Source organism: Lithobates pipiens, unplaced genomic scaffold (genome assembly GCF_037356315.1).
Source record: "Lithobates pipiens isolate NorthernLeopardFrog02 unplaced genomic scaffold, aLitPip1_a1.2 Scaffold_27, whole genome shotgun sequence".
In the NCBI taxonomy this organism is placed as follows: Eukaryota; Metazoa; Chordata; class Amphibia; order Anura; family Ranidae; genus Lithobates; species Lithobates pipiens.
This window is the reverse complement of record NW_027507788.1, coordinates 92,061,378-92,087,238: the sequence shown is the minus strand read 5'-3', so window position 1 is coordinate 92,087,238 and position 25,861 is coordinate 92,061,378. Positions and strand designations below refer to the sequence as shown.

Genomic DNA, 25,861 nt, shown 5'->3' with positions numbered 1-25,861 from the left:
CAGCCGTTCATCTCTCCCCTCTCACACTGTCTGTGTGAGGAGGGAGAGCGGCGCTGAGAGATGATCTCATATGTTTACATATGAGATCATCTCCCATTGGACACGCCGATCACGCTGTAAACGGCCGCTGTGATTGGCCGTTTACAGCGATCTGTGTTTGCCTGTGCCCGGGGGCCACGGCGAACACAGAACTTCCGCGATGCACGCCCGGGGCGGCGCACATTGCGGAAGTAAACATTAGGACGTCCAGGGACGGCCACCCGGACGAACGCGCCTGCTCTACGGCCTTCATTCGGCTATAGGGCGGGCGCGAGGTGGTTAATATAGAACGTTTAGCCACAGTTGATTTTTTAACAAGATGATCAACAGAAAGGCTCATGTTAAAGTGAAAAAAGATCTCTGAAAAGAAATGTTTAATTAACTACAATGAAAAAACACATTAAAGTACATATCCAACTGAACTTGCTCTCACCATACGGCTCTGCTTCTGAAGTCAAAGCTTTAGCACTCTGGACCCCAATTAATGAGAAGCTCACAGCTAGACTTCAAGGTAGCTTGTCTAAATTTTGCAGTAACCATGGGAACCATAGGCCTCCATTTCTCTCCCACACGATTTAGACCAGTGATTATTGGAGTTGTAACAAATCTCCTGATTGGCTCCCCTCATCTCTCCCACCCTCCTTATTCTTGCTTAGCCTTTCCCTTCTCTGTACTCTAACACTGCCTTCATAGGTTGAATGGGGACCTTGGATTGTGGGCTCCTTGAGGGAAGGGACCGATGTGAGTGTGTAATGTACAGGGATGGAGACAATTGTAGACACTCACTCAGGTTGAACTGGATGGACTGGTGCCTTTATTCAACCTTACTAACTATGTAACTATGAAGCTTATTGAATGGACCCCATATTGTCTCGTGTACCACAAGCATTGTTGCCATGTCAATTTTGTCCCACAACTTACATACTACATTAGTATGTCTCGCTGTACATTGTGTTGGACTACCTTATCTTACCATACACATGACTCGTAGATTTTTGTACCTCTGTCCGAACCCCAATACAAATGTATTTAATGAAGTAAAGTACAATTGAACTTTCTGCTTAAATGGACTTTATAAACTGTAGAAGCACCATGCGAAGTGAAGTGAGTATATAATAATTCTATTGAAAACCTCTCTAAGAGCAGGAGAATCTCATTAGATTTTATTAGCAGAAGTGAATGACCAAAAAAAACACCCATGTACTCATAAAGCCAGATATTCCTATTTGTTTGGACAAGTCTCTCTCATCAGTCATTCAGCAGTGTGTTTAATCTGATCTCCCATGCTTTTCAGGTCCCTTTTACAACAACTGCTTTCTAAACTTTCATAAAGCATGTCTATGCTGTTATGCATTACTGCATCGACCCTTGCATAAACAAAATGGAGAGTTTACATAAGACTTTGGCCTACAGTGAATGTTAATATGTGTTTGCAAAATGCATCAGTACATTAATGTGCAGAGCCTTATATTTCCACAGGTGAAGCACCTATGCTAATGATTCCTAGAGGCATTTAGGGTATTTGAATCGGATGTATATAATTGCTGGAAGGCTGCTGCAATGAATTCCATCTCTTATCAAATGAGGAAGAGGAGTCAAAATGCTAAAATATATATGTGTAATGCTGTCAGGCAAGGTGTCGATAGGGTAGGTTGCAGAAGAAGTGGTCTGCAGCACCATTTAGGTACAAAAAAAAAAACTGCAATATTTGACAATTTTGTTCAACTTAAATAACTTAATAACTGCCATCACATATTTCACATGTTCTTTTTATTCCTTTTTTTTTTTTTTTTTTTACACTGTTTGGTATGGCTTTACAGTCAATGACTGCTCAGAAATGAACATTTTCTCACACACTATAAACAGACAAATGTAATTTTTCAACAAAATACACACGTGCATTTGGTTTAATTGTTTTTGAATGATTTTAATTTTGTATGAGCCAAATTCTCCTTTCATCTCCTTTCTTCCTCTTTTGGGAAATTTACGGGTGGGCCTCCCAAGGAGTAGTCCTGTTCCTCTTAAAAATTGCTTGCACATGCTATGAAGTCCATGCAATCCTTGGTGAATCCAATTCGAAAGAATGTAGAAAGAAAAGCACCAACACTAAATGCAGGGCCAGCACCCAACAGGTGATTTGGTCAAGCTCTTCGTCCATCAGCAGTGACCAAACCTGAACATACATAATCATGAACTTCAGCTCATACAAAGAGAATCTCATTATGAAATTCAGAATTTCAAATTTGTTCATATCTTAATGATATGAAATATACACAAGGCCCTTCAAGTTTTTTCACTACTCAGTCGGTTTATAAGGATTTGGCCTTGTCTACATAATGACTGCCAACAGCTCTAGAACAGAAAATAGCTGTTGGTCAGTAGACTGAGGCAAAGGATAGAAGTCACTTCAGATGATAACATCTGGAAGTGGTCAACAACTGGTAATGAAGACATCAAGATGACTTTAAATTGACACATGGATACTGTACAAACTCCTTTAAGCAATGTTGATGTTAGTACATTAATAAGAAACATTTGGTTGGATGGCAGATGTGTCTACACAATAACAAAATCAGGTGCCAAATCACTATACACTGGTCACCTAAGCACACATTTGTGAATCTTTTCAGTCCAAATGTGTATTCCTTACTCTCACATTTATAGTGTTGTTACAACAACTGTTTCCCTTTAAGAGTAGAATGTCAACTCTTCAACTATTAAAGCCATACGGCGCAATGTTTACAGAAGATACAGTGGCACTGAACTGGCATTTTTGTTTTTTTCATTAACAAAAGGGCTTTTTAGATAAAATATATTGACCAATGTCCCACAATTGCTTTTCTTTATTGAATTTGTACCTTGGAAGGATATCAACAAACTTTATTTTTGGACTGGAAGACAAACCTTTCAGAAAGTTGTCATAATCATTACTACAAACATAGAACATTTAATCATATTCAGAAATCTCGCTCACCATAACAACAATGGCAAAATTACCATTTTTTTTTTAATAGAAAGGTGAAAGCCACCAAGGACCACTCAACTGGACATTATTTGGTCGGGCTCACACATACGTATTGAACATTATTACATGAAGCATTAGAAAGACAGTTAACAGAAAAGTGCTTACATCTTACAGCAAGAGTCTGACAAATGCTCCTGCTTTTCCATTGACTAGTGGTTACCACCTCATTGAAGCAGCAGTTTTTGACCAAAACCACTGCTTTTTACTGCAACATTGGTAAAAGAAATGTGTGTGGTGCACCACAACCTACATGAATTCATAGTTCCCATTCTTATAATCCATGTTGTCTGCATGGGAAATACTGAAGAGATGAGGCAAGCATTGTAACCAAGCCAATAGCTGTTAAACCGGGAAACAAGCCAAAAGACCACAGCGGCATTGCTTTGGAAGTCAAGCACTGTATCCCCCATCACAGGAGGTAAAATGAGGCTGAGAAGAGAGGCTTTTCCATTACATGCAATTCACTCTGACTTAATGTTCCTAAATGGTTGCTTCATCTAAATGATTTATCAGTGTTCAACGTCTCCTCCTTTCTTTATCACCCATGCTATATTTAGTGCATTGCTGGAGTTTGAAATGGTGAGTGACTGTTTAGCCTGTGTCCTCCTTATTGAAGTTCACCATGGCTTGGTGTAGTTTCAACCAAAATGTACATGATTACTCTATGGCTTTAAGGAAATCTACATTGTTTTCTGGTGCAGTTGTTTTTTTTTTACAGCCTTGTCTTCATTTGTCCTTCTCAGGAGTCTTGTGCCCTCCTCATTAAACAGGTAGGATGAAGAGGAAACAGACAGAGCACAGCCTGTGGCTCAGATACCTAGGGAGTAAAAACAACACGGTGTCAGTAAGCTAGTTACATTGATAGGATGAGCTATATTTTAGCATTGCAGATGACTGCACACAAACTATATATAAATGTGCTCCACAAGCTCATGGTGGAACCAATATTTATAATTCTTAATAAAGGCAACATGTATTAGTAAGCAATGTGATGGCCAAAAATGTGTCATTATAAATTACAGCTACTTACATAGCTCCAGCAATTTACACATCACTTTACATATATATTATACATGCACATCAGTCCCTACCCTCAAGGAGCTTACAATCTAAGGTCCCTATCTCACATTCATACTCACACATACTAGGGCTGAGACAGTAACAGATTAACCTTACCAGTATGTCTTAGGAGTGTGGGAGGAAACCAGAGAACCCAGCAGAAACTCATGCAGGCACAGGCAACACGCAAACTCCAGGCAGGTAGTGCCATGATTGGGATTCAAACCAACAACGCTAGTGCTGTTAGGCAGAAGTGCTAGCCACTGTGCTACCCTTAAACTGGACAACACTGTGTAACATAACTGTGTATTTAATATGCATCAACTAAGACAAAAACATGCTATAAACTCAGTTGCATATAGATTTTCCATATTTTTCAGTTTTTATTATAGCTCGCATTTCATAGAGGATAAATAAAACCTTTCAAAGCAAATAGAGATACATTTCTAGTCCCTATGGCAGTCAGACATACAATTAATGCAAAAGCTTTAAGATCTTTCACAGGAAGACCCTAAAAAAAGATAAAGCTAAACAATCACCCATTGCAACTGTGTTTGCTAGGAAGCTCTCATCAAATGGACTGGTAGAGCCCCCATACATTTCTGCCTTTGGGGGTTCACATATGTGCAAATTCGATGTGGTTTTCACAGCAACCAATTGGCATGACATGTGAGCGTGACCGGCTCTCAATGGAGCTGATTCACACATGTCCGAGGCGGCCACAGGGCGGTTTTCAAAAGGGTCCTTTGTGTTTTTGGGTCCAGTTCAGGTGCTTATTCAGGCAAAAATTTAGACCTGAATCAGTGAACAGAAACACACTGGACCCCAGGCTGGAAATCACAGCTGCACATATGTTTTCTTTTTAACTAAGACTTCTACCTTGTACAGCAGAGGATGTCATGTCATATGTGCCCAGTTTTGCCACGAAGAGTTAACCCCACTCTGAGCAATCTTATTTCTTTTAGTTAGAAAAAAAGGCACACAGATAAATATGTACCGGTTTCTTCCCCATGCTGTGACAGCTCATTTACTTATCTTATGCACTAGCATCTCAAAGCTATGCCCAAATTTTCTTCCCACTACAACCTTTGTTGACACATGCTCAGGAGTCACAGGGGGGCCCTGAGCATGCTCTGCTTCTGCCCAGAACACGCTCTGTGTGAGGTTCGCCCTTGCGTTGCTGCCAGCCCAATGGGAGTGTAGAGGTGGGCTGGAGTCTAGTGATGTCACGACCCCACCCATCGAGCATCGAAAAATAGACCTGCCCACTGAATCCGGAGTTTTGTGGTGCTCCAAATACAGTAGAGGGAGATATATCAAAAGGTAAGCTTACATGCAGGAGGCATGTATATACCTAAAGATCAGCACTATGCCATTACTTTGGAAATGATGAGCGTGAGTTTACGTCCACTTTAAGGATTATGACAAGCATCATGTCAAGGCTCAAGAATTCAATAAGTTTTACAATAAAGTGAGTTGCAACAGAAGATTGTGTAACCTTACTCTTCCTTTGGATCCTTGCCGCCAACCATTCAAATTAATGGATTTCAAAAGAATCCTAGCCAGTATGGTTATAGATAGGAAGGTTTATTTTTGACGTTTATAATAACTAATACACGATAGGTAAAGCATGAGAACAGCTTTCATCCAGAACCACCAGCCTCAAGGAACATTCCTAACCCTTAAACTGCTACAGAGGTATTTTAGAGACTGACTTCAGGTCATGCAAGCTACTGTAGCTCGGCAAAAATAACCCCAAATGGTCAGAAAATGCTGCTTTAGGTCAATCTAACAGCGCCCCATTAACATTTTTATGAGGACTTCATGTTGTTCAGTCATCTCTATTTGCCATTGCAAATGTTTTTTGATTAGATGTAAAGGTCTTATCTAGAACACATGGCAGTAATGTAAGGTATGCACCTAAATTACAGATAGATATAGATGGGTAGTGCACCACCAAAATAACAAAAGCACCAAAATCTGCATCTCTTTGTGCACATCAGCATAAATATTCTTTCTGCACAGCTATGTACTTTTTTTTCCCCATAATGCGGATAGCCACTGTACATTATCTGCAGAGACTTATTATGTTATGGTTACCATAACAACTGATAAAATTTCATCATCGACAAGATAATGGCAAAGTATTTACCACTTTAGAAACACTTGTAAATTACATTTATTACTTTGTTTAGAACATTTCTTTTCATTTTGAAAACTAATGGATTATTGGTACTAAACAATACATGGAGATGCATTAAAATTCCTACATAGTGTTAATGAGCAGGACTTGAATTGAAAATTCTCTGTGAATATTTGCCCTGAATCTTAACAAGCGACCCATATTGTTTACATATGCAGTTTCTCCATTCTTGCAATTCACAGCACAATGCATATTTTACACAGTGGCACAGCCAACATTACTATTTAAAGCTGAACTAAACTCTCTCAATCAACATTAACTATTTGTAATCCTTCTAGTACTAGCCTTAGCAAACAGATGGGAAGGTATATTATATTTCCTCCTTTTAACATTTTGTTTTACATTTCTTCAGTTACTTCATAGTTTCTGGCCTAGGTCAAAATGTTGTCATACATTCCTGAAGTCTTCATGGGCATTTTTCATTTTATCTGGAGGAAAAGAGGAGGGGTTTTCTCAGCTAACCTCACCTTATTGCATACATGCCCGAGCCAAAGGTAGCTAGGAAGGAATGGAAGGAAGTGAATGCTACATTAATTATCTGCCCTTACTCAAGATGGTTGCTGCTTGAAAAGCTAGGGGGGTGTTTTTCAAAATGATTGGATGGGTGGGAGAAATTGATTTGAATACTAAAATGAATTAAATAGTGTGGCGCTCAGATACAGTTTAGTTTGGTTTTAATGTAGCGGTGAGGTTCCTCCTAATGTAGTTTTTGTATTTGTCAACAGTGTCACTATATCATAACTGCAGTAACCAACTATTCCTCTATTGTAGATTATGGAAAACCCATCACGGACGTGTGACATATAACACATGGGTTTTTAGTAGGGTCATAGTAGTAGGCCATAGTATGTAAGCTGTACAGCCTTTCCAGTTTTATCAATTATAGGTTAAGAGGGCTTTTTTTAGCTGGAACTTGGTGGAACTCAGTTCCACCACCTCTGGCTCAGGCCCTCTGCTCCCTGCTCAGCACTATCACTTGTAAAACACAGAAGTCTGACTCCTATGCTTACAAGTGACAGCTTGTCTCTCAGCAGCTTCCACAAATCTGGTCTCCTGCATGGCTCCCACTGAGTGCAGGATGGGGACAAGGGAGATGTGGGTGCCTGCGGTGCTTTGCAGAGCTTCTGGCTCTAATCACGTGCTGTAGATCAGGGAGTTGGACGCATCTATGGATGCGCCTCTGATGGATGGGCCACCACTCTTTAGCCAGATGGCTAAATGAAAAAAAGATCCAACAAACACAGCTATATTACTGATATGGGAGTGGTTTAACCTGCCAAAGAATTTATGTCCAGCTATTCCTGAAATGTACACAGCTCCATTGGAGAGCCTTGCCAGACTAGTGACATGGCTTTGCTTGTAGACATGCAATGCAACCTGGCCAGCTCCCTGTCCACCAACCGGAGAATGGACAATATAGGAACAGAAAGAGACAAGGTAATCTCTTTTTTCTCCTTCTCTTGGCAAGTTCCTGATTTGAATGCTGCCCCAGTCCCTCCTAGTTTGAGTGCTGCTGTGCAAAGAAGGACAGAAGGATGATACCAGGTTATATTGAGCTACTTATACTACTTGCATTTAAAAATGCAAATAATGATGATTCAATGATTATATAATGGCATTCATTGGAGTTCTTATATTGATAAGTGAAACTTGCAAACAGAGTCTAGTTAGAAATATCTTGCAAGTCTCACTGTCAATTAGGCCTTGCTCACCGTGCTGTTAATCTGCTTAGGCTATGTTTCATTAATTCCCAACAGCAGAAAAAACCCAAATAAGTCATCCTAAAAAAATCTACAGCAAAGCCAAAATTTTTATCTATGCTTTTTAGGAAATCCCTAGCTTAAACATAACCTAATTTTTAACTTAGTCTTCTTTTTATTTCTGTAATGTGTTTATTAAGATAGGATTGAACACATGAAATATTCAAAGACCAGACAACAAGGTACGGTGGAAAGCAGAGTACTTGTCAAAGTACAAACCAAGAAAACTAATAATTGAATAGCAAAAAGATAACTATGAATAATTGCATTCCAAAACCGTTTTTCATTTTTATGATTATTAAAACTTTATATTTATAAATCTTAACACTTCAACCAGTATTTTTGTCTAGAATAAAGTTCCTAAACGAAAATTAAACACAAGCACTCCACCCAAACCCCAAAGGACAACTCCAAAAACAAGAAATCAGCTTGGTTGACTCAGGCGCCACCACTCACGTACATACAAATCAATCACTACCTGATCAGCTGGATGGCTTTTGATTATTGGCTAAAAAAAAAAAATCAATACTTACATAATAGGCCAGTAATGAAATTGTAGATTTTCTATAACACCCTTTGTAAGGCTTTAAATTAATTCTACTTTTAGTTCCCTTGAGAACAAATGTCTTTGGTCCCATCACAATGGCAGTCCTTACAAGTGTCATTCATGTTGTACAATAATAAAAAAGGATCTCAGCAATGGACTGTAATTATCTCTGTTCCAACAACTGTGTGCAAATACTGGAGGTTCATTTACATTATTGATAATTTAGTTTGGCCATTTACTTTGGTATTTTACTAGAAAGCCAATCTAGTAATTAACATGTAACGAGATTAAAAATACCAGCGTTAAAATACTATTTTTAACCACTTGCCGACCGTGTCATGCAGATATGGCTCTCCTGGGCGAAATCCCATACGTCCTACCCATTTTCAGCCACCAGAGATCGCCTGCGTGACCGCTGGGCACAATTGTCAGCAAGGGGATCTGTGTGTAAACACACAAATCCCTGTGCTTTCAGAGGAGAGGAGCCATATAGTTTCTTCCTAGTAGTAGGAAAAATGATATGGCTCCTTTCCTAGTCACTCACATCCCAACACAGTTGGAACAAACATTTAATCCCTTGATCGCCCCTAGTGTTAACCCCTTCCCTACCAGTGACATTTACACAGTAAATCAGTGTAATTTTCTAGCACTGTATGAATGCCAATGGTCCCAAAAAAGTGTCAAAAGTCTCTGATCTGTCCGTCGCAATGTTGCAGTACTGCTAAAAATCACAGATCACCGCCATTACTAGTAAAAATTAAATAAATAAATAAATAAAAATGCCATAAATCGTTCCCATAGTTTGCAAAAGCTATAACTTTTACGCAAACCAATCAATATATGCTTATTGCAATTTTTTTTACCAAAAATATGTAGAAGAATATATATTGACCTAAACGAATGAAGAAATTAGTTTTTTTTAAAAACGTTTGGGGATATTTATTATAGCAAAAATTTAAAAAAATATATATTTTTTCAAAATTGTCGTTTATAGTGCAAAAAAAAAAAAATCACAGAGGTGATCAAATACCACCAAAAGAAAGCTCTATTTCTGTGAAAAAAATATGCAAAATTTGTTACAGTGTCGAACGACCGTGCAATTGTCAGTTAAAGCCATGCAGTGCCAAATTGTAAAAAGTGCTCTGGTCAGGAAGGGGGTTAATTCTTCCGGGGCTGAAGCGGTTAAATGCTTCTTGTTTGTACTCTTTTCTTTAAAAAAGTACTGCTCCCCAATGAAATTAAAAGGGTGAGTAGTGTCTTTTCTATATATATTTTGGATAAATCAGTATTAGGAGGAACAAACCAGTCATGGTATATTTAATCAGGTCTGCACCTAAAATCCACGTATTACTGTCAGTTGATATTTATAAAGCCTAGTAAACACTAGTAGTTTGTTCAGCTCAGGAGGAGCCACTGTACTAACTATACGATGTTAGTATATCAATCTCCCCTGTGGTTCTATTGTGTTCTGACAGGGGGAGCTCCCCCCACCAGAATACGCTGGTCACTGCTCTTAGACATTAGCTGAGAGCACTGATTGGGAGCCGATCTGCAGACCTTTTGTGGTCATGCTCTATCAATAGAAGCTGGCCAAATGGCTGGCTTCTGTCGGACCACCTACAGTATACAGCGGCCGAATTTCGGCCAGTTTCTATTGAACCGACCAATGCCATCCGACATTTGGCTCATGTGTACTAGGCTTAAGGGCAAAATGAATGGCTGCCTGGGGTAAAATAAGGTATGTAATGAAAACAAAGTCTTTACATAAAAAAATAATTAGTATGTTGATAAGGGGGGAAAGAGGAACCAGGGAAAAGCAAACTATAATTAGAATAAACAGTTTTTTTTAAATTACATAACATATTTAAGATTATAAGATTACAATATAAAAGATTTCCATGAAAAGTTAACCATTAATACTCAACTGAACCATTACCAGAATAACCAGACTTCACCATGTTGCTCAAAGATCAGCATATGACATTTTCTGAGAGTGATGGATAATGGCGTGCCCTGTTGGTCTCTGTGGTTTCACCCTCCGACCCCTTCTTTACTACAGGTTACAGGGGCCAGTGGAAGGAACCACACAGAAATGTGGGGGATCAGGAATATAACATACCCAGGAGAAATCCAAATGGTTATTTCTTCAATCCAGTGAATGGGGAGCAGGGCAGGTAGGTACTAAATGGTCTCTTCGCAGAGGGATCCTTATTTCATGTTAAAACATAGCAATGGGGGGGGGGGGGGTGGCCTGCTGCAGACTGGGATGGATGCCTGATGTCTGAGCTCCACTTCATGGCCTGCATACAAGCAACCCGCGGCAACTTACCTTCCCACCTGCCGCACAATCAGCGAGGACAAGGTCTGAGGACACCTCAGGGCATGTCCAGAAGGTGACACAAACCACCTGCATTGCACTGTCTGACCCATTACTATCCTCCAACCGCGGCTATGCAGAATGCCCAAGATGGCGCCGGCTCTAGCAGTAGACGCCACACTGACACAGCTAGCCAACCTGTCAGTTCCACACCGCCACTACCACAGTCAGGAGACTCCTCCAATAACACTCCAAGGGATAACATGGACACTGCCACCCCCGGATGACATTACAGGAATGCAGCAACCAGACAGAGGTAAGTGACTGGCAACCTCCCCTGCTAACTCCCCAAGCAAAGAGCCCCAGGCCAAAAAGCAGCTATGGTACTCTGTTGTCGCAGGCATGCATAACACGGAGCAAGCTCCCTCCTTAGCCTCTATCCCTGTCACAAACAACCCTGTCTCTGAGGCAATGCTTAAGTCCATGCTTCTCACCTTACAACAGGATTTGCACAGAGTTACAAATTTCTATGTCTCAGGTACATGACAGACTAGATTGCCTTGAAGAGCAGATGTAATGGAAGAAAACACTCAGGATTACTCTAAAGCACACAATGAGCTATTAGATGCACATGAACACCATACGGAGGAAATTCCCCACATTAAGATGAAACTAGCAGATTCCGAGGACCACTCTAGGCAGAACAATTCAAATTCAGGGAAATTCCAGAATCAATCAAACCAAATGAAATATCAATATCCCTATCTAAAGAAACTCATCTCAACATTGCTTCCTCGCCTCAACGCTCATGATACCCTGATCAACCAGGCCCACAGAGTCTCTAAGCCATCAAACTTACCAGATGACTTTCCAAGGGATGTTTTAGCCCGGATTCACTTTTTTCACATGAAGGAGAAAATCCTATCCACCACCAGAGCCTCAAAACCACTGCCACCTCCATATACTAACCTTAGCTGTTCAGTGACCTCTCTCCTGCCACAATGGAAATGCATAAAGCTTTTACCCCCATCACATCTATTCTCCAGCAGAAAAAAAAAAAATCTATAGATGGGGCTTCCCAACAAAATTGCTGGCACACACCAACAACAAATTGTCCCCATGCTCACTCCAAAAGATGGATACAAAAAGCTGAAAAACTGGGCCTTCCTCCCTGTTGCTTCTGGTAACACAGGACAAAGAGGCCCCCCTTGTACATTCTCCAACTCCAGAAATCCAACATCCACAGTAGCCGGAAAGCACTAGGTCATGGCTATGCCCAGTCCTCCTATCTACATTGATCCAGCCTGGACGGTGTCCACTTACCTTCTTTTCTCCACCCCTCAGGTTATAGTGTGCTAAGCACACTCGATTGTACTACTTCTTACTTGTACGGTTCATTCAAGCACTGTGTATTACTCTTTATTGTTACCTTTAGTGTGATCTGAAAATTGTACTGTATACCGTGTATATTTTTGTAATGCAAGAACTGCATTAGTTCTTACATTATACCTATTGGATACAACCAGGAGGTATTAGTCTCTCTTCCTCTGCTCACATCTCCAGATATACCTGACCATCATGACTGTTACGCTCACATCCATAAATACCAAAGGCCTAAACTTCCCTTTCTTTTTTTTGTATCAATGAGTTTTTATTGAGTTCTTCAAAGACAAACAGAACATAACATAATACAATAAAGAAAGGAAAATTAGGGTGGGTATCTGGACACAGGATATACAGCCATTAAAGATGCAAGAATATATAGTACAGACAGTTTAAGTACTTCTCGTTCAGTTAGTAAAAGTCAAAGCAAAAATTATCGTATCAGCGATATTAAGGTTCTAAAATAAGATGTGACCACGTATCAAGGCCCAAACCTGGTGGTCCAAAACTTCCAATCTTTATCGAATTGCTTACAGAAAAATGAGTTAATTGCAATCAATCGTTCGAATGAATAATTTCTATTGACAATGGCGACTACTTCAGAGAAATTAAGGGCCATAGATGTCTTCCAATTGCGAAGAATTAGGTTTCGTGTGGCTAGTAAGATATGTGTTACCATAGCTCTATCCCCACGTGGAAAGGTTTCAATACCAATGTGCAGTATAGCTAGATTGGGGTTTGGGGGGGTTAGGATACCTGTGAGGTCAGAAATTGTTTGGAATACTTTGTTCCATAAGCTTTTCAAGCATGGGCATTCCCATAGAATGTGAATCAAGTTTCCAGTGTGACCACAATTCCGCCAGCAAAGTGGTGAAGAGGATGGGAACATAATAGACATTCGAAAAGGGGTATAATGCCACCTATAAATGATTTTCAAGGTCATTTCCCAGTGACTCACGCAATGGGAGGATTTGTGGATAGATTTAAAAGCAGAGAGCCATTGTTCATCAGTAAAGGTGGTTGCTAAAACCCCTTCCCACTTCCTGAGGGCTGGTTGTTTGTGAAATATATTTTTATCCTGGAAGATGTTATAAAATAATGATATACCTTTGGTATTATGATGTGAATTCGAAAAAAATGCCCATGCCTTATTGGGTATTCGGGTGGTGGGTATTGGGCGCGACTTTAAGTAGTGAGAAATACGAGTGCAGGAAAACAATGTGGTGTGTGGTAAGTCAAATTCCGATATAACCTGTACTGCCGATTTGGGGTCCTTGTCCCTGCATAAGTCTTGAATATAGTGAATATTTTTCGCCTGCAGTTGCGAAGTTTGTAGGAAGGGGAGTTTGGCATTTAGGATTTCTAATGGTAAGTCATAAGTTATTTCAGTTAATTCCTTGTTATCTTGTTTTAGGAGGAATCGCCACGCTTGTAGTGACACCTGTATAGTGGGGGGTAAACTTCTGGTGTCCCAAGGGTCCCAGGAGTCACTAAATAGGAAATCTGTGGGATTGCCTACAGGGAGCATAGAAATGTCCATGTCTGCCCACAGTGGGCTTTCCACTCGGTGGAACCAGTGCTTGAGCTGGTCAAGTCTTGTAGCCCACATATAATCTCTTAGGTCCACACATCCAGCTCCCCCTATTAATTTGTGAGGCGTAAGAATGTGGCGAGGGCATCTAGCCTTTTTACCCCCCCCCCATGTGAATTTCCACATGTTATTGGACAGCTTGTTAACATAGTGTAGGGGTATTGGAATTGGTAAGGAGCGGAACATGTATAATATTTGAGGCAGTATAGACATTTTGTAGGCTGCAATTCTGCCTAGCCATGACAACTCCCTCCTTCCTATATCCGTAAGTTGGCGGTCTATTTTGGCCAATAGAGGTTTGAAGTTAGCATCAACTAAGGTGGGGAGTGTGTTAGTTAACGTCAGACCCAAATAGGTAATGTGTTTGGTAGCCCAAGAATATGGAAGAGTGAATTGCAAGGTCTTTTTTGCTTTCGGGTGGGTTCCCAGATCTAAGATCAGTGACTTAGTGTGATTGACCTTATAGTAGGATATAGCTCCAAAATCAGACAGGGTCTTGTGGGCTTGAGGGAGAGAGTGTATAGGATCAGTTAATAATAGAATAATGTCATCAGCAAACAGATTTATGACATGTTTGGATTTGCCAAAGAAGAAACCTTTGATCAGGTCATTCGCCCGTATAGATTGTGCTAGTGGTTCTATGATCAGATTAAATATAGTGGGGGAAAGAGGGCACCCTTGGCGAGTGCCATTTGTTATGTCAAACGATTTGGACAATAGGCCCGCCGTGTATACCTGTGCTGATGGGCACGAGTAAAGTGCCATAATAGCAGTGAGTATTGGTCCCTTGAAGCCAAATTTGCTCAATACCGCTTTCATATACGTCCAGTGCACTCTATCGAACGCCTTCTCTGCATCTATGGAGAGAAGCAGAGAAGGCGTTCCGGAGGCTTTAGCATGGTGAATAACATTGATAATGCGCCTAGTGGCGTCTGAAGTCTGCCGCCCCCTCACAAAGCCCATCTGGTCTTTTGGTATAATGCATGGAATGATATTTGTCAGTCTTCTAGCCAGCAATTTAGCATAAATTTTTATATCAGAATTTAGAAGGGAAATTGGCCTAAAATTAGCGGGAGTGGTGGGATCTTTACCCGGTTTTGGCAAGGTTACTATGTGGGCTCCCAGCATCTCAGAGGGGAAGGAAGAAGTTAATTGCGCTTTGGTGAAAACGTTAAGAAGGTGCGGGGAGAGCAGGTCCATGAGGGTTTTATAGTATTCGTTACCGAAGCCATCGGTGGCCTGGGGATTTGCCATTGGGCAATGTGGATATAGTCTTAGCTATCTCCTGGAGTGTAAATGGGGCATTTAATTGAGTGAGATGGTCCTCCGAGAGAGATGGGAGATTAATGGCCTGCAGGAATGTCTGAATGTCTTGTGCAGTCGGTTGTTGAGTGTTTATGTCATTGCGTAGATTATAGAGAGCTCCATAATAATCCGCAAATTGATTCGCTATGTCCTGGGGATTCGTGATTTTGTAGTGTGTTGTTGGATGAATTAAATGGGCAATTTTGGAGCGGGTGCGGGCGGCTTTTATCCTATTAGCTAGGTATTTCCCCGCTCTGTTTGCATGAGCATAAGAATTTAGTTGTAGTCTGCGTAAGTGTTTATCAAATTTTTGCGTAAGGAGGTTTCTTAGTTTGTTTCTAAGGTCGGTGATGGTAGCCGCTATAGCGGGCGTGGGGGAGACTTTGTTGTGGGTGTCTAGTGAATGTATTTCATCTAGCACGTCTTTTAGTAAAGAATTGTATTTCTTCTTTTCTCTGGCTCCTAACTGTATAAGAATACCTCTCATGAATGCTTTGTGTGTGTTCCAGAGGATAAAGGGATTAATATCTGGGGTGGAGTTATTTTGGAAAAATTCTCTGAGATGCTGAGAGATTATTGGGGCAAGTTTGGGTTCTTGAAGAAGCCTATTATTGCAACGCCAGATGGGTGGCGAGGGGGCGGCCTTTTGTGTATCAATAGACAATGAAATTGCAGCATGATCCGACCACGTGATATCATGTATCGTAGTGGCCCGGACCCTCTGCAAAAGCCACTTATCAGTTAGGAACATATCAATCCGTGAATAAGTACAGTGTCTAGCTGAGAAAAAGGTATAGTCCCTTTCATTAGCGTGGTGGCATCTCCAGACGTCGAAAAGGTCTCTTGTGTGTAGAAAATTAGGTAGAGGCGATGATCTACACTTATGAACAGCCATAGTGTCCAAATGATGATCCGCTATGAGGTTGAAGTCCCCTCCGATGAGAAGACTACCGTAAAGCATAGATTCAGCTTTTTTGATCACTCGTCTGATGAATCTCAGTTGATGGGAGTTCGGAGTATAAAGCGTTACCAAGGTGAAGGGTTGAGAGTCAAAGTCGCCTGTTAGAATTATGAATCTACCTTTATCATCTATGAATGATTCCTTAAGAAGGAAGGACACAGTGTTCTTGATTGCTACCATCACCCCACCTTTTTTGCTGTCTGGAGTGCATGCCAAAAATATGTGTGGGTAATCCTTATGGGTACAGGTCGGAATTTTCCGCTGTTGGAAATGAGTCTCTTGGACGAGGAGTATGTCCGCTTTTTGTTTGTGGGCCTCTTGCCAGAGTGAGAAACGTTTTGCGGGGTGGTTCAGCCCCCTCACGTTAAGAGATAAGCATGTAATAGTCATTTATGATGTGGTAAGAAAGTCTGTGGGACCGTAAGTGCATGGTACTCACTGTTGTCGCATGTTCTCAATAGATGCGTCTGCACCAGTGCTGAACGGAATATTGTTGGTTCATTCACAAGGGAGTTCTTGGTTTCGGTGTAGAGGTCCATGAGTCCAGAAGGGAGGAAAAAGGGAAAGAAACAAAAACATAAGACAAAAACTTGTAATGTATGTATAGTAAAAAAGGATCCAACAACTGATCCGTGTGCAGTCATGACTGCTGAACTTAGTAACAGGGCGATTGGAGAGTAAGAACTGACTCCGTCTGCCAGAGAGAAGAGATATGAAGGTTGTGGAGTAGTTAGGAGCTACTCCCGGCCTGTTGTTTGTTGTGGCGCTTGTGTGAGACTAGCTGCCATTCTTTCTGGAGTGGCGAGGGGCGCCTTGGGGGAGCTAGAGTAGGTGGTGGATCCTGCAGAATCCCCCATTGGGTCAGGAGGTTAATGCCTTCTTCCAATTTATTAATGGATTTGGTGACCCCATTATGTGTGATGACGAGCGTAGCTGGATATTTCCATTTGTGTGGAATTTTATGGTTTCTCAGAGCTTTCGTGATTGTCGCCAGATTGTGTCTTCTCTGCCGCGTATGCCGAGAGAGGTCCGGAAGGATTTGCAAATCGGCATATTGGGGAGGCATATTCTCGGGGCTGCGTGCTGCTTGAAATATTTGCTCCTTAACATGGTAGAAATGGATCCTCAGTAGCGTGTCTCTCGGGGTGCCCTCAGGGAGGAAGGAGGGTTTGGGGATCCTATGGATCCGGTCCACTATTAAGTCCTGTGCGGTCAGATTAGGCAGCAGAGAGGAAAACAGCGTTTGGGCAAATTGTAAGAGTTGTTGTGCAGAGACAGATTCGGGTATTCCCCTTAACCTAATGTTGTTACGTCTGCTGCGGTCTTCGAGGTCTGCGACCTTGTCTTTCAACCATGCTATGTCCTCCCCCTGTGCCGTGTGTGCATCCACCATCACATTATAGGTAGCTGAGAAATCCTCCATCTTGCGCTCCACCCTGTCCACTCTGACCCCTATAGCCTGCACTTCTCTGTGGCATTGGTTGATACCTTGCACCATATCTGTATGGAGAGCTGATCGAAGTGAGATCAGCATTTCTTTCAGCACAGTATCTGAGATAGGTTGGTCAGATGTGGGAAAGTTTGCTATAGGGTCAGGGACTTGTGATGTTTGTGCTGCCTGGTCCCCTTGTGTAGCGCTTACCTCCATGTCTGGATGTCTGTCAGGAGAAAGCAGCCTGGGTTTTGATTTGGCTGGGCTCCTTGTAGTGGGGCTCGGCGTACCTGACGACTGGCCACTGAAGGACCCCGCAGGTTCTCGGTGGGTGTTAAGATCTCCACCTTCCGTCCCGTTCTGCGTGGCCTGCTCTGCTCTGAGGCGAGGATGCGATCCGCCGCCATCTTGCGGGGGCCCGCGGGATTTCGCCGGGAAGAAGTGAGCCAGCTTCTGCGGTTGGAGGGTGTTTTTTCGTCTCCTCGACATTCCCCAGCTGTTCCGCCAATCGTTCGGGTGTGTTTGCGGGTATTATACGGCCAGTGAGCGCTGGTGCGGCGTGTTCTCTCTGGCGGGCGAACGGAGCTCCAGAATCAGACGTCCATCTTAGAGCTCGGTCACCACGCCCCTTATCCTAAACTTCCCTTTCAAACGCAATCTCCTATGGAAAGAAGCCTTAGCTCACCATGCAGATGTCCTCTGCGTACAAGAGACCCACTTCTCAAAACTTAAACAACATGTAACCATAAACGTTACCCTCACTGCTTCTTCGTTAAAAGCCCCCCCCAAAAAAGAGGCGTGATGATTGCCATAAGTGCATCAGTAAATTTCTCGCTACACCATAGCGAATTTGATGAGGATGGTAGATATCTGATCCTTTCAGCTACAATTGACAACTGCTCCCTCACTATGGTCAACATATAAACTACCAACACAGCCCAGAAAAAGTTATACACAACCCCTATTATCAAATTGACCCCATACAGACGCTCCCTCCTAAAAATACGTGGAGATTTCAATGACTTTGTTGACCCTACCCTGGATACTTCTAATACAACAAAACGCAGGGCCCCAGCACTATCTGCTTTACTCAAAAGAGAAGCCCTATATGACTCCTAGGGATGCTTACATGATCTGGAAAGAGACTATACTTTCTTCTCCCCCCACATTAAATGCCTGCCTACAAGGTCTTTTTATAAAACACAGAGCTCACTCCAAAAAAAATGTAGTCCTCCATTACAGAGTCCCTGCTAAAACAGATTCACACTCTGGAACTTACGAATAAACAATGCCCATCCGACAAGATCTCCTTGGAACTTAAAAACCTTAGGTACCGACTCAGTGACTATATTATTACATTAAACGGCTCAGACTGAAACCTTACACTTCAGCCAATAAACAACGAGCCTTCATGGCTAAACAATTTAAAAGACAACTCTCTAGCAAAAAAATCTCATTCCTCACAAACTCTCAAGGCAAAGGCATAACTAACCCACTCGATACTGCCAATGAATTTAGTAACTTTTATGCACAACTTTATAATCTTACAGAAGCAGACCCACTGCCCCCTCCCCCCCCCCCCCCAACAAAAAGACATTCAAATTTTTTATCATCTACTTACCTTCCCTCCAGAGCAGCTTGATCTTCTTTCAGCGCCTTTCTCACCCACTGAAATTCATAAACGTATTAAACAGCTACCCGTACACAAAGCCCCGGGTCCCGATGGTCTTCCCAATGAATACTATAAGCGATTTACTGTACTGCGCCTCTTGTCCATCATCTATCCAACACCTATAACCAATTTGCATCCACAGGCAACATCCTTAAAGAATCCCTGGAAGCATTAGTAGTCACCATTCCAAAACCTGGAAAAACACTGGAAAACCCCACCAACTATCACCAAATTCCACTCCTCAACACAGACACAAAACGATATGCTAAACTCCTGGCACAATGCCTTTCGGAGGTCATCCCCCAAATTATCCACCCAGATCAGGTTGGATTTGTGCCAGGTAGGCAAGCCTCAGATGGTACTAGACGCTTTATCGGCCTCATACAAAGGGCGGAACTTAATCAATCGCCTTCTCTCTTCCTGTCTCTGGATGGAGAGAAGGTGTTCAACAGAGTCTATTTGCCTTACATACAGGTGGTACTCTGTAAATATGGAATCTCGGGAACATTTCTATCAGCCCTATTAGATCTATACACTCAGCCGAGTGCATGTGTCTGGACCTCTGGCATTGTGTCAAGCCCCTTCAAAATCACCAATGGCACAAGTCAAGGCTGCCCGCTGTCCCCCTTGATATTTGCCATGATAATCGAACTACTGGCGCAGGCCATAAGATCTGACCCAATGATCTCAGGAATAATGGTTGGGGACACAGAACATAAAATTGGGCTTTATGCCGACAATGTCATTATAGCCTTAACAAATCCCAAAGTATCCCTTCCTGCAGTCCAACAGGTCTAATTTAGCTCAATATCCCTATATAAACTAAACCATAGTAAATCCCTCATGCTCAACCTAGGCTTAGACCACCAAACTACTAATACCATCTCTGCCGAATCCCTCCTCGCATGGGCCCCCAACTCCTTCCTTCCCTACTTAGGAATGAAATTAACATTCCGTATCTTACGAAGAAGAAGTAACTTTGAGGACCTTGTAGGCAAGCACATGCGGTTGTGTAAAGAGTTGAGCCATATACATGCATCCTGGGCTAGAAGAACTGCTATAGTAAAAATGTATTTACTCCCACAATCCTGTATCTATTTCGCACAATTTCTCTCCCTGTTGTGCAAGCTCAAATAAGAAATCTTCAAGGGATTGTAAATATCTATCTGGAAACAAAAACACCCAAGGGTGAAAGATCTATACTCCTGACCCTTGTTCAACAAGGAGGTTTGGGAGCACCTGACATCCAAGCATACTACCCTGCAACTATTTTAGACCAGCTAAAAACCTGGTGGTCAGCAGGCTACCACTCAGCTTGGAAACAAATAGAAGCTACTGCACTACCTGCAGACCTCAAACTCATTCTATCTGCCACCTGGCTCAATCTCAAACCAACATGCCACCAACTTGGCACTATCACTGCTTCTCTAAGTGTGTGGGCAGCAATTTCTCAACTCAACACAGGGCTGTCATCTGACACACTCTCATTGCTCCCCATGAAGAAGTCACGTGGTATGACGTAACGCGTAGGGAGTGGCCGTAGGACAAACTGGAAGTAGCGTAAGACTGGCGGAAGACGCCAGATCACCATCTTCCTCTCTCTGTGATTTTTAATTGTTTGAAATGTGAGAGTCTTGGCTATTTTTAATAAATATATCTGCTTATTTAAAATGACTACACGATTGGAGTCCCCTCTCTCTCTCTCCTTCCCCCTCTCCCTTGTGTTTTTTCGAGCCATACACTACGGAATAGATGTCTATATCTACAGTGCAATACCTATAAGCTGGGATTGGCCCTCTAGTGGCGGAGGTTTTTATTACATCCTTCACCTGCATTTCCTTAGTGGCCTAATACAGTGAATCAAAGGAGAAGTTTCTGGGGCTTTATTTGATCTGCTTGCATATTTTATCTTAAGGTGAGAGTTCTGAGAGCCTGGATTAGTGGACTTTGGAAACATCTGGTCCCGCTTTTTTCCATATTTCATCCTCACTCATTTGTGTGCGATTCTTGGAATATATTTTTTTATTTATACATTGACTGTTTCACGTTTTCATTTTTTATATATTTATATATATATATATATATATTTTTGTATTTTTTAAGAGTGGCACGATTTGTGCAGGACTCTTTGTTTTATTCATTTCACTTGATAGTTTGTGTTTACTATTTTGTCCCGCTGCATTTTTTGCATTATTAAGTATCACTTGCACTTTTTATCACTTTACTGTTTACATGCTATTTACCTTTTTGCATATTTTCTATTTTTTCGTTGTACACTAATTTAGATATATTTTCACTTTAGTCACTTTATCACCTAGTGGCGCGAGGGCTCATTTTTATATTTCTTATACTCTCATTGCTGTCTACTGAATCCATACAACTTCTAGTACCAGATCTATACCTCTCAGACTGGATAAAGGACGGTATCACCAGAATAGGAATGCTTTTCTCGACATCAGGACTACATTCTTTTTCCTACCTGCAACAGTGGTTTGGCTTATCTCCTAAAACATTCTTTCTTTACCTCTGGGTAAGATCCCTTTTATCTAAAATGTGTTTCTCACACTCTCTGCTAACATTTTACAACTCCAACAATACTAGAGCTAAAGGAATCTTCCCTAACCTACAAGATGCTCACCATGCCAACTTCTGATCTACTCTCTTCATCCATCAGATACTGGACCACTTACATAGACCACCCTCCTCCAAGTGAACAATGGCAAAGAGTCCTCATACCCCCCCTATGCCTATCCCATTGCATCACCCATGGGGAATCTCTACAAAAAGTGTTCATTAAATGGTACTACACACCAGACTGGCAAATATCTACCCCTCTACTTCATCTAAATGTTGGAGAGGCTGTGACAATATTGGATCTTTACAACACATCTGGTGGGACTGCCCATGCATCAAAATCTACTGGAAAAAGTAATGAGATTAATCTCATTTTTGTGTGACATATCCATCCCATTGTCTCCACTGGACTTACTCCTGGGACTGTCACTTCCTTCTTGGCCTAGATACCTGCAAATGTTAGTGACACACATCCCGATAGCAGCTTGTCTGGCAGTGGCAAAAAATGGAAAACAATCCACCCTCCCCTCCTAAAAGACGCCATTTGTTTGCTCAACACACATTTCCAAATGGTATTCTCATTTGCCAAGGCTAACCTATCTACAAAACCCTTCTCCACGGCCTGGGAAAAATGGATCGCTGACCGCAGAAGTGTGCCCATGTCTTAAATAACACGTTGGACCAACCCCCATCTATTATCAAAAGCTGAAGTATTGTTCCTCTATCAGCTTCACAACTCGGGACAACTTCTCACCCTTTCCCATTCAGTTGCTTTTGGATCCTACATAATACTCAAAATCTCTCACGATAACAACAAATCTCTCGTTTGTTACCTTTTGAACACCTCCAGTTATTGTTAACCTGGTCGACATAGAGCTTTTCTCTATATTTCTGTGCATATTTGATTTATCTTGTTATAATATCTCAATCATTTAACAAAATTTGAAGTTCAATCATTTTTGTGCGTACATCAAGCTAGGGTATGCCCAACTGGCGTTGTTTTGTAATAAAACTTTTGAATATAAAAACATTTTAATTATAAACTAAAAAAAAAAACATAGCAACAGGGTATCTTAAATAAAGTTTAAATATCATGCAAGTAGCCAGTTCTTTCTTGTGGAATTATTGATTATTAAGCAACAAAGACTCACAAAATGAATGCCATTAAAGGGAATATATACTGATGTTTAGTTAATTCTATTTTAAAATTATTTTAATAACTTACTTGTTTCTAATTTGACATTTTCTAAATTCATCTTTTATAACACTTTTTAACACTCCCTTTTACATATTAGTATTTTTCCACAAGTTTTTAAAAGCTTACTAGGCTTTCAATTAAAAAGCTCAACACTGCCTTCTCAGTTCATAAGTTTTTATAGGACTTAAAGTGGAACTAAACTCTCTCAATCATTATTAACCATTTCCTTATTCTGCTAGCATTAGTATATAGATAGGAAGGTATATAACTTTTTTTTGTTTAACCACTTGCCGACCAGCGCACGACGATGTACGTCGACAGAATGGCACGGGCAGGCAAATGGGCGTACATGTATGTCCCTTTAAATTTGCCGCCCTGCCATCGGGAGCGCGCTGCCGGGGGCGCGCTCCTGCGCTGGTCGGGACCCCGTGAGTCCGGTCACGGGACCCGCGGACTCGATCGCCGCGGGCATACCCGCGATTGTCTCACGGAGCGGCCAAATGAAGAAATGCCGTTGTAAACAGCATTTCTCCATTCTGCCTTGCAACTAGTGACGCTGATCTCTGCTCCATGTGATTGGAGCAGAGATCAGTGTTCACTAAATGAAAGCCCAACCCCCCCACAGTTAGTAACACAACCCTAGGAACACTTAACCCCTACACTGCCACCCAATGGTTAACCCCTTCACTGCCAGTGTCATTTACACAGGAATCACTGCATTTATATAGCAGTGATTACTGTGTAAATGACAATGGTCCCAAAAATGTGTCAAAAATGTCCGATGGGTCCCCCACAATGTCGCAGTCACAATAAAAAATCGCTGATCGCCGCCATTACTAGTAAAAAAAAAAAATAAGAAATTATTAATAAAAATGCTATAGAACTATCCCTATTTTGTAAACGCTATAACTTTTGCGCAAACCAATCAATAATCGCTTATTGCGATTTTTTTACCAAAAATATTTAGAAGAATACGCATCGGCCTAAACTGAGGGAAAAAATGTTTTTTTATATATTTTTGGGGGATATTTATTATAACAAAAAGTAAAAAATAATGCGCTTTTTTCTAAATTGTCGCTCTATTTTTGTTTATAGCGCAAAAAATAAAAAACAGCAGAGGTGATCAAATACCACCAAAAGAAAGCTCTATTTGTGGGAAAAAAAGGACGTCAATTATGTTTGGGAGCCACGTCGCACGACCGCGCAATTGTCAGTTAAAGCGACGCAGTGCCGAATCGCAAAAAGTGGTCTGGTCTTTGACCAGCAAATTGGTCCGGTCTGAAAGTGGTTAAAGCTTTTTTTTACATTTCTTCAGTTGCTTCCTGGTTTCTGGCCTAGGCCAAAAAGATGTCATACATCCCAGGAGTATTCATAGGCATTTTTCCTCCGTCTGGAGGAGGAGTTCACTTAACTAAGCACACCCTCCTACCTGTATGCCTGAGCTAAGGGCAGATGGATTTCAGGAAGTAGAGTGAATGCTACATGAATCATACTTTTCAAAGTGATTTCTCAATAAAATAAATAATGGAAACATGGATGGATGGGGGAGCTTGCTTTGAATATAAAAAAATATTAAAAATAACATTTCATGCTTGTGTTGCTCAGATACAGTTTAGGTCTGCTTTATTAGCAGGAGATCATTTTACACAGCATAGCGGTAAGTCAGATTGGTTAAAAATAAAATAAAAACAGGACTCATGTGTACCCCCTCCTGCCTTCAAGTGATAAATATACATTTATTTATGTTCAGCCATTTATGCAGTGCTTTACAAACTGTAGATTCACATCTCTCTCTGCCCTCAAGGAGCTTATAGTCGAAGGTCCCAATCTCACATGCACATACTAGGGCCAGATTAGACAAGGGCCAATTAACCAACCATTATGTCTTTGGACTGCAGAAGGAAATCAATGCAAGCACAGGAAGACCATGCAAACTCCTTGCAGATAGTATCCTGATTCGACCCAGAGACCCTAGTCCTTCAAGGCAGAAGTGCTAACCAGTAGCCCATTTGTTGTTAAATTAATATGAAGTGATTTTATAGATATAGTGCTTAATATAACAATACAAAAACACTACAAACTCCCTTTAAACGATACATTTCAAGTGACACCATAGTCCTCAGAACTGGGACACCACTTGTTCTTAGACTTAAATGCAACTGCATCCTCCATACCCCCATCAGACCAGCCACTGCACATAGCCCATATGATGGTATGGATTCCCCAAATGATTAAATGTGGAGTATAGCTCTATACAAGTACGTGACTTAGAAAACAGCAGTAAATGCTGCATTAGGCTAGAGAGAAATTTACAAATCATGTTGTAAATGTAGCTGTGTTTACTCATACACAAGGATTAATCAAGGCTTCTGCAACAGAAAAAAAAAATGTAATTAGCAATGCTCATCAGAGCCAACAGACAGGGCCATTAATAAAGCATTGAACAGATTTCTGAAAGCAACAGTATGTTTCAGAAGATGAAAAAAAACACAACGGCAATGCACATTACACAGTTTAAGCAGTGCCACTAAATATTAGATAAATAGCCTTAGCTTGTTTGTCACACTAGATAAATGGCCTTAGCTTATTTGTCGCATGAAACATGCTTAAGATAAGTTTGTTGACTGGTGATTCGGAAGTCCCTATCAGTTCTACATTTTATAAATTTAAGCAGTTTGGCATGAGAGATCAGTCTAGAGGGGCGTGGGATGGGCGGGAGCCCTTTTGCACACAGTCAGATCCTAGATTGGCCGTATTTGATAAGAGGGAACATCTGTGACATCACTGGTTCCTGG

The 25,861-nt window shown here is 41.3% G+C and overlaps 1 protein-coding gene across 3 annotated transcripts in view; it reads right to left on the bottom strand.

Moving 5' to 3' along the window:
- Window positions 1-1,794: 1,794 nt before the first annotated feature.
- The window catches only part of SYT3 (synaptotagmin 3), a 382,859-nt gene continuing 358,792 nt past the window's right edge, over window positions 1,795-25,861 (bottom strand). For all 3 annotated transcript variants that reach the window (XM_077457209.1, XM_077457207.1, XM_077457208.1), the window contains exon 11: window positions 1,795-3,881. The gene's annotated coding sequence lies outside the window, so the exon portion shown is untranslated. The remainder of the gene's footprint in view (window positions 3,882-25,861) is intronic.